Raw genomic sequence first — 18,441 nt, 5'->3', positions numbered from 1 at the left:
ACTCATCTGTCCTAAGTAAAGCACATTCAAACTTTCCCAAACACCAACCTGAGAACAACCTGAGTTTTCTGTCTCACTTCAATAAAAATTAAAGACACAGAATTACCTGAAAGTATGTAATGTGGAATCAGCTTTCATTAATAAAAATTGAGGCACAGTGGAAAATTGAGGAGAAAAAGAGCGATTATGGAAAAAAAAATAGACACTCCAGAGAATGGCAGTGATTACCAAGACAGGAAAAACAAAACAAAACAGTTGAGTCCATTGTCTGTCTACCTGACTGTCTGTCTGTCTATTTGTCTGGTTTTGTTTCTAATATGGTCATGGGAGAAACTGGACAGAGACTGGTATAATGCCAGCCTAGCTAATTCTCTGGGTTATTATGGGATGAGCCAGTAGAGGGCCCATATTTTCTATTTATGTCGGCTGGCGTAGCCAGGCAGCTGATCGTGTTTACGTGTACTCCTCATGTGCGAGGTGGTGGAAGCCCCTGCTGTCCATCTCTGACTGCTGCATTGTGAGCTGTTGCTAGAGGCAGCTTTACTGCCATTCTTCTGTGTAGATGTCTCAAATACGGTCAATTATAATGAACTTTCTCTGTTCTCACATTTACATGATCAACCTACAGGTTTACCATGTCAGAGTAGCTCCATCACAATCACAAAAATGATGTTTTCATATTCTTCCCTGATACCCTCATGTCCTGGCTAGAATTTGCTTTTTTTCAACTTGACTCATTAGACTTAAATGGGAAGAGTGACACCGGTTGAGAAAATACTTCCATACAGATTGGCCTGTAGATAAGTCTGTAGGACATTTTGAGATTAATGATGGATAGAGGAGCTCAGCTCACTGAGGGGTTGTGATACCTGTGGGCAAGTAGTTGTGGATGATGTAAAAATGCAGAGTCAGCTGTCCGGAGCAACCCAATAAGCATGCTCCTCCGTGAACTCTGCTTTAGCTCCTGCCTCTTGCCTCTAGGTTCTTCTCTTGTGCTACCTGACTTTTCTTTATGACAGAGAGTATGGAACATGGCAGCTGTCAGAGGAAATAAACACTTTCTTCTGCAAGTTGGTTTTGGCGTTTTATCACAGCATATATTGATACCAGTTTATTAAGTTATTGATATAAAAGACATGACTATGTGTTTTTGGTAGGATTTGAGTAACATTTGAATTTGGGGTCTAAAGCCATTGAGTTTCAGAGCTCACTGGGCTGTTCTTGGGGAGTGTGGATGATAGGAAAGTTGGGAGAGTTGCAAATGGTGGAGGCTTGACTTGCGGAGATTCAGAAGCAATCTGGGATCTCTTAAAGACACTAGTAGTAGCACTTGATATTTTGAATTAAGAATTCTCAGTTCTTGTCAGATTGGGCTGAAGAATTTCCCGTTTTTAAGAAGACAGAAGTATCATTTAGGTAAAATCTTCTGGGAGGTGATTTCTCAGGTTCACAGCACAGAAGCTATGATCCGGAGGGAACCAGGACTTTACCTTGTGCTCAAAGGCATAAAGAGGTCATGGAGAGCAGCTGAGGCTTAACACTATGAGAGATCATGAAGAGCCATTGGTGAAAGTGCACCCTCAGTTTCAGGAGAAGCCGCCTCAGTCTTAATAGCTTCAAGAGGAGAAGCTGAGGCTTAGCACCCTGTGACAGCATCAGAGTCCCTAAAGAGAGCCCCAGGAGAGGCTATGGGTGAAGATGCACAGTAGTTGCAGGAAACAGCCTTGCACTATAGAGATGCCAGTATCATCGGAAAGCTGACAAGAACAGCAATGGCTGTTGAGTGGAGCTGTGTGTGCTGTCAAGGACAGAGCCCAAGAAAGGCTTATGGCCTTTCTATAAGCCAGGTACACTAAGAAAACTCTCCTACAGTTCTCTTATGTATTAAGAAACTTCACTGTTTCTGTCTTTGGCCATTTTGATAGAGCAGCCTTTCTCACACACAAACTCACCAGATCACAACATTTCATTATACTTTCACCTAAACTAGCACAATGTTAGGTTAAGTCCCAAATACTACATCTGTATGAGCTTCTTAATGTGGCTTGGACCTCATAACCTATGACTTCTGTAAAAAAATATTCTACCATTAATCCAAGCTAGAATAGCTCAGAAGATAGAGTTGTGTGTGCTCACCTGGCACTGAGTTATCCTAGTGGCCCTGTGCACAGACAAACCCAGAGATGGGAACAATTAGGGTAAAACCAGTTAGGTTACCGGAGCCCTGCATTAACAAAGATAGTCTAGGACAAAGATAGTCTGTCCTACCCTGAGTAAGAAAAACAAACAGACAAACAAACAAAAACCTCACTGTGCTGTATGGTCTGAAGTTGGAGTATTCTCTTTGAAAGCTGAGCCACAACCACCTAGGTATCTTCTAGTATATGCTTCCAATATAGTCTGATCATATTTTCGTCTACCCAAATTTCTTTTATATCCTCCTCATCCATGCAATCCCATGCCTATTCTTTCACTCTCTGTTTAGAGAACAAATGAGCAAACAAAAATTTCCAAACAAACAAGAATAAAAACAAAGAAAAAATACAAGAAACAGAGAGAGAAAAAGACAGAAAGAGAAAATAGCCCAAAACCAAACCAAAGAAACAAAAAGCTGGTAAGAGCAAAAAGCAGGAATCCATAGTATGTATGTAAAAGACCAGTAGGGCAAAATTTAAAATGCAGAAAAAGGACAGGAGCCTACCACTGAGGGCCTCTGAAAGACTCTACCTAGTAGTGTACCAAAGCAGATGCTGAAACTAATAACCAAAGTTTGGGCAGAGTGCAGGGAATCTTATGAAAGAAGAGGTGGTTAGTAAGACATGGAGAATACAGGAGCTCCACAAAGAGAGCAACAGAACCAAAAAATCTGGGCCCAGGGGTCTTTTCTGAGACTGATAGTCCAACCAAGGACAATTCATGGATATAATTTAGAACCCCTGCTCAGATGTAGCCTATGGCAGCTCAGTGTCCAAGTGGGTTCCCTAGTAAGGGGAAGAGGGACTGTCTCTAACATGAACTCAGTGGCTGGCTCTTTGACCTCCCCTCCCCCTGAGGGAGGAGTAGCCTTGCAAGGACAAAGAGGAGGGCATTGCAGCCAGTCCTGATGAGACCTGATAAGCTAGGGCCAGATGAAAGGGGAGGTACCTCCCCATCAGTGGACTTGGAGAGAGGCAGGGAGGTGATGAGGCAGAAAGGGTAGGATTAGGAGGGAATGAGGGAGGAGGCTATGGCTACAGCTGGGATTCAAAGTGAATAAAATAGAATTATTGTAAAAAAAATATTGAAAACTGCATGAACAAAGCCTGATGGAATAAAAAGTCCACAGAAATAGTTGGCATCTGGCATCTACAACTAAACATGGGGCTTGTTTGTGTGTGTGTGTGTGTGTGTGTGTGTGTAGCATTGCACTTTTTTTTCTTTTTTAAATCTTTTATTATTATTATTATTTTTATTAATTACACTTTATTCATTTTGTATCCCCCCATAAGCCCCTCCCTCCTCCCCTGCCGATCCCACCCTCCCTCCCCTTTCTGCATGCATGCCACTCCCCAAGTCCACTGATAGGGGAGGTTCTCCTCTTCTTTCTGATCTTAGTCTATCAGTTCTCATCAAAAGTGGCTGCATTGTCCTCTACTGTGGCCTGGTAAGGCTGCTCCCCCCTCAGGAGGAAGTGATCAATGAGCAGGCCAATCAAATTATGTCAGAGGCATTCCCTCTTCCCATTACTATGTAACCCACTTGGACACTGAACTGCCATGGGCTACACCTGTGCAGGGGTTCCAGGTCATCTCCATGAATAGTCCTTGGTTGGAGTATGAGTCTCTGGGAAGTTCCCTGTGTTCAAATTATCTTGTTCTGTTGCTCTCCTTGTGGAGTTCCCGTCCCCTCCATCTCTTACTATTTCCCACTTCTTACATAGAATTCCATTCACTCTGCCCATCAGTTGGCCATCAGGCTCAGCATCAGCATTGCACTTTTAATTACCAATGCTATGTTGTACATTAAAAACTTTTATGATAGTACATCTCATGTTAAATGTTCTTACCCCTAAAGAAAAGTAACTGCTGATTGAAGGTACTTTGTAAGAGGGCTTTTAAACAGAGTAGGAATAATTAACTTGTTATGAAAATTAGATTTACAATCTAAAATACTGACAAATCACTCCCGAATTTTGAAATATATATGAACATAAATGGCTTACAAAGCTTAAAACATTGCCACACAAGGTTTTAACAAGTGTCTACAAGAGGAAACTACGGTAACATTTATCCCCTTAATTTTTTTTTTCTTAATATTTCCAGTGAGACTCCACTGGAGAAAAATGAATTTTTCTTTGAAAGCAGATATCAGTTGGAGACAGCTTCTTGATTAGACATAGGGGATAGTGTTTACCTCCTCTTTTTGACACAGGGACTCCGTCTGGCTTGGGCTTTTACAGGCTTGTGCATGCTGCCACAGTCTCTGTTAGCTTGTATGTGCATCTGTCCTGATGTGTCTGGAAGAGAACTTCCTTGGTGGTGTTTTCCATTCCCACAGAAATTTATAATCATTCTGCCTCCTCTTTCACAAAGTTTCCTTGGCCCTGAAAGGAGGGGTTTGATGAAGACATATAACTTAGAAAGGACTGTTCCAATGCCTCTCGTTCTCAGCCATTTCCCAGGTGTGGGTCTCTTTTTTAATTCTCATTTCCTGTAGGAGGAAGCTTCTCTAATGGTGGCTAACTGAGAAATAATCTTTGGTTATAGCAGAATACCAGTAAAAGTAATTTTATTTGACACATTCCTTTGGCAGAACCATGTTTGATTTCCCACAGGCCCATGTCCTAGCCAATCTCAGGTTCTTGGCTACCCAAACAATATAAGATATGTGTTCCATCCCAGGGAGGGAGCCTTAAATCTAATCAGAGAATGGAGAGTCACACTCTGAACATTTGTGCTACACTTTCACTAGTATATCTTGTAGGCAGGTCACTGTTGGAGATCACAGGTTTTGCAACTGGGTTAGTTTTTAGCTTTTTCTTCTGGTTGTAAGCAGAGTACCTTCCACTACCATAAAGAGTAATCAGGAGAGTTGAAGGCTCTTGATAGGCACCAGCTCTACTTTTTATTTAGTGACACATGTAAGTGTGGCCTACAATAATAGGATCTTACCATCAGTACATAAAAAGGACCTCATAATCTGGTTAATAGCAGGCTAATTCCTGACTGTGCCATATCTGAATCTTGTGAGTACGAAGCCTTGTGTTTGCTAAGTGATACAGCATGAAACTCACCAAAACCCACCAGCAATATAGACTGAAACATGAACCTGACTCTAGTGTAGCTTCTTCCTGGTTCTTGGGCTATTCTAAATTCCTTAGAGTACTGTCCTCTAGATGTGCTTTCTGAGATTGGGAGATATGGTGTAGACAGTCTCTTGACCAACAAAATTGGTTCTAATCTTACGCTTGAGACTCCCAGTTGTGGTGGATGATGCAGAGTGAAGCGTCAGTAAATTTTCCTCTATTTTCATCCAATAACCATAAATTATGCCAACCAAACTCATGCCTTTTTTGTAGGTATAGGCCCCTGAGAAGTGCTACAATCAATTTATAGGCCCCATCAATGAGGTTTGGTTCATTTAGAGGTCCGTTGGTTTCTATTAGATGTTTGATCTTTTCACTGCAAGGTTAGGTCTGCAATGTTTGGCTTTGGACTTTAAGGCAAAGATCTAACATTGGTGAGACCTAATAGGCTAGGCTCAGATAGAAGGGGAGGAGGTTCTTCCCTATCAGGAAATTAGTGGAGGAGGATAGGGGGAGAAAAGGGAGTGTGGGATGGGGAGGAGATGAGAGAGGGGACTGCAGTAGGGATACAAAGTAAATAAAAGTGTAATAAATAAATAAATAAAATTCAAAAAGGACAAAGCTCTGGGATATTTCTTCTGCTGTACTCGTAAGAGGGTACTGTCCCACACTGTACTGTGCTGACTCGGTTTGGGGAAGATTGCAAGGTCTATCCCTCTGCTGACTGATCTATCCAGGTTCTATAGCTCATTCTGCAGATACTGACTTGGAAATAGAAATTTTGGGGCCCTTGACAAATACTGGTTTGTACGGTGACATGTCCAATATTGGGTTTCAAGGTGAAAAATTGATAAAAATTCTTTTATCCTAAGTAGATGGTATCTTTTTCATGGAAGAGTGGTTTGGAGTACAGTACTCCTTCCTTTATCTAATTCTTAATATACGTATTCTCCAAAAGCAGGCATTATTGTCTCTCATCTGTTTCCCTCCATTCTTTTGGTGGTAGTTTGGTGAGTGAATAGTAGTTAATCTTTGTGTGTCCATGGAGAGTATTTTCTGGAGGATATTTTGTAGCCACCATCTTTCTCAGCCTCTTTCCTTCAGTCAATTAAAATCATTTTTCTGCATCACCAGGTACATGCCCTCATATTTAAGCTTTTCATCTAATTAAGTATTAATTAAATATATGATGTGTAAACTTTAAAAAACATGATAACCATATAAAATCAGAACTTTACTCAGCAAAAAGATCGAAGTGTATTAATAGCATCTCTTAAAGCCTACATATAAATAAAGATGAAAAAAGTTTCTACTGGAGAGGGATTATTATTATTAACTAATTATTCATTGCTTTACTTTTATTCTCATGAACTGCTTTATTAATACTCAGGGAAACATATGTTTCAACAGATGACTTGCTGCAGGTGAACTCTTCCACTTGTTTCCACCGAAAAATAGCTTACATGAGTTGTATTGTGCATATATTCGTATTCATGGGAAATAAGTTCTGCACAATCCACTGCCTTGCATTAGGACCTGCTGTGATTTTCTGTCATGATCACTGTTTGCTGTAAACAAAATTTCTTAGATGAGTGATGAGAGCTACACTTCTCTGTGGGTATAAGAGTAGACTAAAATGCAGTTAAGAATTATGCTGGCTTAGTAAAGTGAAGGTAGTAGGTTCTCTTCTAAGATCCACGAACCCAAGGCTGGTTTCTAGTACCAAGTAGCTAGGATTCTCCTCCTATTGTGTGGGACTTAGGTCCAATTAGACAGTTGCTTATTATTGCAAAGAATGAATATCATTAGAGATATGAAGCCATGCTAAACCTTCTGCCTAAACAAGATCTAAAAAATTACAACATCAATAGATATGCTAATGCAAAAAGGTGAATCTCATAGGATCCCTTCCAGAAACAAGAAGTGAAAAACACTTGAGAGAGAATTAGCTTCTTCCATGGATGAGCCCGTTATTTGTCACCCAAACACAATGGTCAGACCTGAAATCATAAACACATAACAACACTAAGCAGACACAGCATTTACATGTATGTATATATATGTATGTCATATTAATAATCAATCAAATGAGTCTATCAGTTTTAGAGGAAGTGAGGAGGAGATATTGGACAGGCTGGAGGAAGGACAGGGAAAGGGAAGTGATGTAATTAAATATATATTTTTTCTTTTTCTTTTTTAAAAACTTATTTATTTTTTTATTAATTACAGTTTATTCACTTTGTATCCCAGCTGTAGCCCCCTCCCTCAGCCCCTTCCAATCCCACCTTCCATTCCCTCCCTCATCTCCTTCCATTCCCCTCTCCAACTCCACTGATAGGGGAGGTTCTCCTCCCCTTCCCTCTGACCTTAGCTTATCAGGTCTCATCAGGACTGGCTGCAATGCTGAAACTCAAAGCCATACTTTGGGCAGAGTGCAGAGAATCTTATGATAGAAAGGGGAGACAGAAAGACCTGAAGGAGACAGAGCTCCACAAGGAGAGCAACAGAATAAAAAAAATCTGGACAAAGGGGTCTTTTCTGAGGCTGATACTCCTACCAATGCATGGAGATAACCTAGAACCTGTACACAGATGTAGCCCATGGCAGCTCAGTCTCTAGGTGTGTTTCCTAGTAATGGGAGCAGGGACTGTCCCTGGCATGAACTCAGGGGCGGGCTCTTGATGTAATTATATTTTAAATATAAATTTCAATTGCTGTCATTTTGTTCTGTTGACAGTGTCCTTTGCTTTACAGAAGCTTTTCAATTTCATGAGGTCCCATTTATTGATGTTCTTCGGGCCTGTGCTGTTGGTGTTCTGTTCAGGAAGTTGTCTCCTGTGCCAATGAGTTCCAGCTTCTTTCTTCTAACAGATTTACTGTGTCTGATTTTATTTTGAGGTCTTTGATCCACTTGGACTTTAGTTTTGTGGAAGCTGATAAATATGAATCTATTTGCATTTTTCCACATGTAGACAGCCAGTGTAACCAGCACCATTTGTTGAAGATGCTATATTTTTTCCATTGTATGGTTTTGGTTCCTTTGTCAAAAATCAAGTATCCGTAGGTATGTGTATGTGTGTGTGTATTTCTGGATCTTTGAATGGATTCCATTGTTCCACCAATCTATTTCTATCCCAGTACCATTCACTTTTAATTTCTTTTGCTCTGTAGTACAGCTTGAGATCAGGGATGGAGATACCTCTAGAAGATCTGTTATTGTACAGGATTGTTTTAGCAATCCTGTTTTTGTTTTGTTTTGTTTTTACATATGAAATTGAGAATTGTTCTTTCAAGTTCTGTAAAGAATTTTGTTGGTATTTTGATGGGAATTGCATCAAATCTGTAAATTACTTTTGGTAGAATAGCCATTTTCACTACGTTAATCCTACTCATCCATGAGCCTGGGATATCTTTTCATCTTCTTATATCTTCTTCAGTTTCTTTATTTGAAGATTTTAAATGTTTTTTGAATTATTATTATTATTATTATTATTTTTTATTATTTTTGTACAGGTCTTTCACTTGCTTGGTCAGAGTCATACCAAGGTACTTTATGTTATTAGTGGCTATTGTGAAGGGTGTAGCTTCCCTAATTTCTTTCTCAGTTCGTTTGTGTTTTTTATAGAGGAGGGCTACTGATTTTTTGAGTCAATTTTGTATCCAACCACTTTGTTGAAGGTGTTTATTGGCTGAAGGAATTCTCTAGTAGAACTTTTGGGGTCACTCATGTAGATTACTGCATCTGCCAATAGTGATACTTTGACCTCTTCCTTTCTGATTAGTATCTCCTTGATCACTTTTAGTTGTCTTGTTGCTCTAACTAGGACTTCAAGTACTATGCTGAAGAGATAGGGAGTGGGCAGCCTTGCCTTGTCCAGAACTCTAGCTCCAGCTGATCAAATATATTTTTTTCTGAGCTCTGCTGGCACTTAACACATGTAGCATGTACTCAGGCACTAGTTATGTGCACACACACTTATGTATATATTTGAAAAATCTTTATCTATCATCTCTTTATCTACTTATCACCTATCAATCTGTATATCTGTCTATCTATCTATCTATCTATCTATCTATCTATCTATCTATCTTTATAAAATTTAGGTTAGACGCACAGGTGAAGGACTATAAGTTTCTGGTTTCTTTAAAGACTTAGTTGTGTTGTGTGGTGTATGCTAAAATCTGTCTCGTGAGAGAGCATGTGATGTTTTCCTGGAAGGTGTCTCTTGCAGGCGTGTAATTTTGGTCAGCTGAAAACATCTGTGGGTGAACTCTGAGGAGAGGAGATATATAGAAACCCATGGACAGGGAGAGAAGGCTTTATGGATTGACACGACTTTGCTGGTCTTTCTTCTTAGACACTTCACCTGGCAGAGAGAAACATTCCTGAGAACTTTTTGGGGCAATCCAACTGAATCTTGGGGGTTTCAGTGTTTTGATTCAGTGGAGTGTTGGTGTTTCTGCTGAATCATGCTATTTTGATTGCTGTTTGGTGTTGGCATTTGGGCTGGACTGCCAGACAACAAAGAGTGGGTTTGCCTCAAGGAACTACTTCTAAAAAGGTCTACAACCCACTTTTCCTAGTAACATTCTTTTTTCCCTATCGCTGGTCAATGAATTTAAAGGGAGATAGAAGCATTTAAGGACTCTATTAAATAAAGCATGTTTTTGGAAAAAAATCTGTGCTTACACACAGGTGCATAGAAGTTCTGCATCACCTAGCAGCTTCAATAGTTTGCTGTGGACCCAGTGCTCAGAGCATGCCTGCCTCAACCACCTGAGGCTCAGGGAGCTCTGCATGCTTCAGTTGCTTCAGACAATTTGTGTACCCAGGGTCATGACAGATTTAATATCAGCTTATGTTCACAGAAGTACAAGAGGTTCTATATTTCTTAACAGTTCTATGGTAGTTTAGGAACCAATGATGCTACCAAATCATGTGAAATGTGGAAACTGCCACAACTCACAGGAAAAGACACAGGTAAGAGGCCATAGCTTACATGAGTCAATACCTGACTCTCAGATATAAGTTCACATGCCAACAACCATGTGATTTTTGGCAAAGAGGCAAAGATTATGAATAAAAAAAAGTCAACATCTTTAACAAATAGTGATGGAAAATTGGCTAACTATTTGCATAAGAGGGAAGCTTGATCCCTCTTTTTCAAACTGCACATAAAGCGATTCCAAATAGATTAGAGATCTCACTCAGTGTTAGACCAGAAGCTAGGAAGTTTCTAAAATAATGAGTATGGAGTACTTTTAGGACGTAAGACCGGGTGAGAATTTCCTGAATAGATATCTGGCTGTCTATGTAATAACAAGTGGGGCTTCGTGAAATTAAAACGCTTCTTACTGGAAAGGAAAGAGTTGATCAATGAAAGACGCAGCTCTCCGAATGGGAAAGAAATTGTCAGCTACACATCAGACAGGGGACTAACCTCTAAAGTATTTAAGAAATTAAAAAAAAAAAAAGACGAGACCTGATAGACTAGAGTCAGAGAGAAGACAAGGAGGACCTCCCCTATATGGACTGGGTGAGGGGCATAGTAGAAGAAGAGGAAGGGAGTGTGGGATTGGGAGGAGATGATTAATTAATTAATAAATTGAAATTAATAAAAATTAAATTAAATTAAAAAATCGAATCAACTAAATATCCAGTTTAAAGGAAGACAATGAAACAGTTTTCAGGAAAAAAAATGACAAATAAGAGTGTTGCTGTTGCTTTAGTTTTTGTTTTGTTTTAAACATTTATTGGTTCTTTGTGAATTTCACATAATGTACCTCAATCACACTCATCTTCCCTACCCTCATATTCTTTCTCCACTCTTGCAACCTCCCTCCTAACAAAGACAGAAACAGCTGTAGCTATGTCACAGTGTGCCCCAAAGTTTACCCTTTTGCTTGCAAATGTCACTGCACTGACTCCTTGGTCGGGTATGAGGCCTCTGGCTTCTGCTACGCTATCAATACTGGAACTTCACTGGACTCTTCTGTTATTTCTCTGTGTCATGAGATCTTCTAGTTTTGGATCTAAAAGATTAGCCCCTTCATTCACTACAGCAATCTATCGATTTATTGATGGGGTAGATGTTGGGGTGGGAAAATTCAAAGCCATGGATCTGGGCCTGAGGGATATCTGAGCTGGTCAGCCAGCCAGCCAGCTTCTCCCACTCTCATGCCCTGAGGCCAGCTCACAAGCAACAACCCCCACAACCAGAACCAGCTCTACCCTGCTGCTCTGTGTGATGCAGGGACCACTCTCCCAAGTGTTACAACCCATAAGGGGCATGGCCAGGTCTCCCACTCGCATAACCCAGTGGCCAGCTCTCCTCCCTGCCATAGGTAGCAAGGGATGAGGAAGGAAGTGAGGAGGGCATCTCTCCTTTGTCTGTTATGCCACTCAGCAGACAAGAGGCAGGGCTGGCTCACCTGTCCTCACTACTCACCTGCCACCTCCAGGTCCAGCGCCAGCTCTGCTGTGCTGCCAAGGAGAGGTGCAGGGCCCTCTCCCAAGTGCTGCAGCTGACTAGGGATGGGGTCAACTTTTCTGCTCTCATGCTCCTAAGGCTAGCTCTCCCATGATGCCCAGGTTAGGGGTAGGGCTAGTTCTGCACAGCCCTCAGTTATTTACATATGCACAGGAGGCAGCCCAGACCAGGGACTTCCACCTGGCCTTTAGTGGAAACAGATCTCTGCTGCATGAGGCTAATCACAGGGAGCTACTGTGGACAATCTGAAGCATCCCCATATTCCAAACATAGGATTAAAATAAAACAGCATGGTTTTTTTTTTTTGTTTTGTTTTGTTTTTTTTAATCAGAAGAAGAAGAAAAGAGAGAAAAAGTCAGGAGCCTGACACAGAGGACCTCTAAAAGGCTCTGCCCTGCAGTCTATCAATGCATATGCTGAGACTTAAGGGCAACCTTTGGGCAGAGTGCAGGGAATCTTAGGAAAGAAGTGGGAAACAGTAAGATCTGGAGAGGACAGGAACTCCATAAGGAGAGCAACAGAACCAAAAAATCTGAGCACAGGGGTCTTTCCTGAGACTGATACTCCAACCAAGGACTATGCATGGAGATAACCTAAAATCCCTGCAAAGATGTAGCCCATGGCAGTTCAGTGTCCAAGTGGGTTCCATTGTAATAGGAACAGGAACTGTTTCTGATATGAACTGATTGGCCTGCTTTTTAATTACCTCCCCCTGAGGGGGAAGCAGCATTACTAGGCCACAGAAGAAGACTATGCAGCCACTCCTGATGAGACCTAATTGACTAGGATCAGAAGGAAGGAAAAGAAGACCTCCCCTATCAGTGGAATCGGGGAGGGGCATGCATGCAGAGGGTAGAGGAAGGGAGGGATTGGGACGGGAGGAGGGAGGGAACCACAAGAGGGATACAAAGTGAATAAAGTGTAGTTAATAAAGAATTTTTAAAAAGCATATTCCTATAACATTTCTGTATTTTTAGAGAAACCAGATATTCTCACTACAAAGTATCATTATTAAATATAAGTGTTTTAAGGTATTTTTACAATACTTTAAAAAATATAAATAGATAATGTCTCTTTATTTTTATGCTAATTATAGAATGTGTACTCTGAAGTTCCATGTTTTCTACTTTCTTGCTCCATTATCACCACTGGACAGATGTCCCAGGTAGAGTGAGTTAACAGTGATAATCTGGATTTCTGAATCTGTCACAAGTATGCCCCAAAGTCTATATGTCAAAATCAGTATAAAATGTACCATATTTAGTTAATTATCTTTGATTTTATTTCTCTGGGCAGGCTTCTCTAATGCCAGTCCCTTACTACTTTGTTCCAAAGCCATTTCCTCTTAGTTTTTGTTTGCTGTTTGTCTGTCTTTTATGGTTATTTTGTTCTTTATTGAATAGCAGTAGAAATACAGGGAGATATGATATTAAGCTCTGTCATTGGATAAAATGTTTTCTATTAAAAACAAGGAAAGCTCAAGGTCCAGCTTTACTACTCCTACAATATCGTACCTTCTGGAGGTGTCTCTATCTCTGATCTCAAGCTGTACTACAGAGCAATAGTAATAAAAACCGCATGGTGCTGGCATAGAAACAGATTGGTGGATCAACGGAATCGAATAGAAGACCCCGAAATAAAACCACACACCTATGAATATTTGATTTTTGACAAAGAAGCCAAAACAATATAATGGAAACAAGATAGCATCTTCAACAAATGGTGCTGGTCCAACTGGATGACTACATGTAGAAAAATGAAAATAGATCCATACTTATCACCCTGCACAAAACTAAAGTCCAAGTGGATTAAGGACCTCAACATAAAAGTAGACACACTAAATCGGTTAGAATAAAAAGTGGAGAAGAGCCTTGAACTCATTGGCACATGAGACAACTTCCTGAACAGAACACCAACAGCACAGGCTCTAAGATCAACAATCAATAATTGGGATCTCAGAAAACTTAAAAGCTTCTGTAAAGCAAAGAGCACTGTCGTCAGAACAAAATGGCAGCCTACAGAATGGGAAAGGATCTTCACCAACCGTATATCTGACAGAGGGCTGATATCCAGAATATTTAAGAACCCAAGAAGTAAAAAGCATCAAATCAAGTAATCCAATTAAAAAACGGGGTACAGAGCTAAACAGAATTCTCAATAGAGGAATACAGAATGGCAGAGAAACACTTAAAGAAATTCTCAATGTTCTTAACCATCAGGGAAATGCAAATCAAAATGACCCTGAGAGTTCACCTTACACCCATCAGAATGACTAAGATCAAGAACTCAAGTGACACTCAACCAAGGACCATCTATGGATATAACCTAGAACTTCTGCTCGGATGTGGCCTGTGGTAGCTCAGTAACCAAGTAGTTTTCCAAAGTAAGGGGAACACGGACTATTTCTAACAGGATCTCAAGGGCAGGCTGTTTGACACCCTCCCCCCCAGGGGAGGAGCAGTCTGTTAGGCCACAGAGGAGGACTTTGCAGCCAGCCCTGAAGATACCTGATAAAACAGGGTCAGATGAAAGGGGAGGAGGTCCTCCCCTATCAGGGGACTTGGAAAGGGGCAGGGAGGAGACCAGGGAGGGAGTGTGGGGTTGGGGAGGGAATGAGGGAGCGGGATACAGCTGGGACACAGAGTTAACAAAATGTAACTAAAAAGAAAAATAAAATAAAAGAAAAAAAATAAAATAATAAAAAAAAAGAACTCAAGTGACAACCCATGCTGGAGAGGATGTGGAGAAAGGGGAACCCTCCTCCACTGCTGGTGGGAATGTAACATTGTAGAACCACTTTGGAAATCGATCTGATACTTTCTCAGAAAATTAGTAATAATGCTTCCTCAAGATCCAGCTATGTCACTCCTAGGCATATATCCAAAGTATGGTCAGGTATACAACAAGGACATTTGCTCAACCATATTCTTAGCAGCTTTATTCGAAAACAGATTCTTTTCTTATTCAATATATTCTTAGAGTTTTCCATCCCTCTCCTCAGTTCCTCAGTTCCTCCCCACGTTCCTTTCCGTCTTGGCCCACTCCCTTTTTGTCTCTTATTTAAAAAAAAAAAGCACAGGCTTCTGAGCTATACCAAGTAAACATAACAAAATCACAGAAAATAAAACAAAATAGAAACCATCACATGGAGGTTGTACAAGGCAACAAACAGGGAAAGAACCCAAGAAAGAGCATATGTTTATGTGTATCTTTTTATATGCTCAAATTACAGGAATGGCTCTCAGTAGAGATGGACAGAGAACAGCAATGCATCCTAATCCTTTCCCAATGGTTAGCGTTAAATTATTGACAAAATGTAATAGTCTTTGCTCAACTAAATATTGATATATTTATTTTAATTTCACTAGTTCATTAGACATTGAGGTTCTGACATTTGAAATTTTGTCTTGGATAGGGATAACAAGAGAAATCTGACATAATGACTTAATAGAAATTTATAAGAGAGTGGCAGGTCAAAACATCATAGTATGCTCAGCAAATCTGATCATACAGGACACACACACACACACACATACACACACACATATTTGGTAAATTTTATTGCTATTTGTTGAATTAATTTTATTAATTAAATGGGATATGACTTTAATTTCATCTTTTTTACAGAATCACATAACCAAAGTACATAGTTAGATGCCTACTGTGTCATATATATATATATATATATATATATATATATATATATATACATACATACATACATACATACATACACACACACATATCTCAATTAAGGTTTTTCTGGGATGTTGATTTGGACTTCTAGTGTGATAATCAGTAAAATAACATAAAGAAGGGATTATATAGTCAAGAATTGTGGGCAAAAGAATGTTGAGAAGATGAGCAACACAGGGGGAATCATGAGTTTGGTTTTAAAGAAGTAAAGGAGTTTGCGTCAGGTCAAAGAGGCAAGTGTGCACGTGAATTGTGAGTGCTTCATGTTTCTAGAGCTGTACAGTGAAGGTGCTGTAAGCGGCATTAAGGTGAAGTAACACAGTAAGTATAACCAGGCATGATGGTGATAAAACAGCAGTAGATTTTTGACCCTTGGAATTAAACACAAATACTTAAGTCATAAAAAGTATACCATAAAATCATAAAGCTTTAAAAGTGAAGTGAACAGGTGAGATAGAGTTGTTAAAAGTACGTCACTTTACAGCTGAGAAAGTAGAGAAAACAGTTTATATAAGGTCAAGTTGTATGGGAGTAACCAACCTAAATTTACAAAACTAATTTGGTATTTGGCTTCAAGTGATACAAGGAGATCATATCTTACTGACTTTGGGGGAAGTTATCTGTCGTCCTGTGAAAGTTATCTCTGGAATTTCTCCTTCTAACTGAGTCTAGCTTTTAATCCTTTGTTCTCCAGTAATCAACGCATTAGTAATGATTTACTTGTTGATAATAAAAATTCTAGCATGTTAAAATACAGTGATATGTACTAGATATTTTCTGAATGGATTAAACATTTATACTACTATTCTGAATTTGATATTCTAATGACAATGTCCAAGGAATAGAAAATGTATCCAAATTTTTCTTTAGTTAATATTGAATTCTTGGTAAATTTTAGTGCTATTTGTTGAATTAATTTCATTAAGTAAATGGGATTTATCTTTAATTTAGTCTTCTATATAGAATCCATAACCAAGTTTGAGAATTACACTGTTAGGCATCTATTGTGTCATAAGCCTGTGATCTCAGCCCTCGAGTGGTTGAAAAGAGTCGTCATGAATTTAAGGCGATACTACCAAGGAGAACCTGGGTGAACCTAACATCTACCTGGACCTTGTTACAATGAGAAGAGTTGTTATTCTCTGAAGAATCAGACAGTTCCAGTAAAATCCAATTAAAATGGAAATTTACTTACAGAATAGTGACATATCAATAGTATTTAAGATGTGGTATGACATGAAAATGTTTAGGTCTCAAATGTAAACCATTCAATATCAAAAGACCAGAAAGATTTTGAGACTAAAGGAAAAAAAAGATGATCAACGATCAGCACAGAAACAATATATATAGGATAATTTTATGACAAAGACAAAATTCATGAAAAACTTGCCATGAAAAAAAAACTGTTCCCACAAGCACTTACAAACCTTGAAAGAAAACACACACACAAACACACACAGAAAAAAATACCCAAAAAACTCTTTACCAAAAAATTAAAAATTCCATCTATAAAACAAAACCAGAATATGGAACAGTTGTAAAGACAAAGCATTAAAAAAATCTGGGCCCTGTGGGCCCTGCAGAGACTGATACCCCAACCAAGGACCATGCATGGGGAGAATCTAAAACCCCTGTTCAAATGTAACATATAGACTCAGTCTCCATGTGGGTTCCCTAGTAAGGGGAGCAGGGGCTGTGTCTGGCATGAACTCAGTGGCAGATTCTCTGATCACCTCCCTCTGTGGGGTGCAGCCTTGCCAGGCCACAAAGGAAGATGATGCAGCCAGCCTTGATGAGGGTCAAGATAGAAGGGGTGGAGGTCCTCCCCTCTCAGTGGACTAAGGGAGGGGCATAGGAGGAGAAGAGGGAGTGAGGGTGGGATTGGGAGGAGATGAGGGAGAGGGCCACAGCCGGGTACAAAGTGAATACATTGTAATAAATAATAATAATAATTAAAATTAAAGATAAAAGTTTCAGTGAGTAGAAGATAGGGATTGAAGACAAAAAAGTGGAAGATAGATTCAATAAAAATTTCTGAATATGAGAAACAATGAAAACTAACTCTCTAGGGAGGAAAAGGGGCAAAGCAGCTACACATATGAAATAAAAGCAGTTATGGTAGCATGCATAAGAACTTTGCCAGACCAAATTTAACCATGGATGTGGTAGACATAAAGCCACACCCTTAGCCAAAGAGATTTTGACAAATGATGGCTTCTGGGAGAATAGTCAATTTCCTTCAAAAGTATAGTCACTCAAGTCAACCAAATTCCAGTGGAAATTTCACACAAACAAGATTATATGGACAACACAAACTGGCTAGAGGGTCCAGTTGATTTAAAGTGAGGGGATGTACATTAACACCAAGTTTTGTGTAAGAAAAGAGGGTGGATCTTGAAGGAACTGGGGATGGATAGGATCAATACACTCTATACAAAATTTTAAAAGAATTAATTAAAAAAGCAAAATATACTTTACACAAATTTTATTTAATTTTTAGAAGTTTATTTATTATTTATTACAATTTATTCACTATTTTCTCCCTCACTCCCTCCCAAAATAAAACACTGTTAATGAGGGAAGTGATTTCACTTAAGTCCACTAACATAGAATAAATTTGAGGCATAAAACAAAATAAAAAATAAGAATGAATTGGAGTCATAGAAGATGACCATGCAGCCACTCCTGTTGCGATCTGATAGACTAAGATCAGAAGGAAGGAGTGGAGGACCTCCCCTATCAGTGGACTTGGGGAAGGGAATGGGTGGAGAAGGAGGAGGAAGGGAGGGATTGGGAGGGGAGGAGGGAGGCCACTACAGGGGAGATACAAAGTGAATAAAGTGTAATTAATAAAAAATTTAAAAAAATCAGCCTGATAGATAAGGAGGAAGAGTGAATATGTAGACTACGGACACCAGGAGTAAAAGAGATGACATCACTGCATTCAGCATTCATTTATAAAACAATAAG

Source organism: Psammomys obesus, unplaced genomic scaffold (assembly GCF_907164565.1).
Source record: "Psammomys obesus unplaced genomic scaffold, mPsaObe1.curated_primary_1811, whole genome shotgun sequence".
NCBI lineage: Eukaryota > Metazoa > Chordata > Mammalia > Rodentia > Muridae > Psammomys > Psammomys obesus.
Note: the sequence above shows the minus strand (reverse complement) of the source record.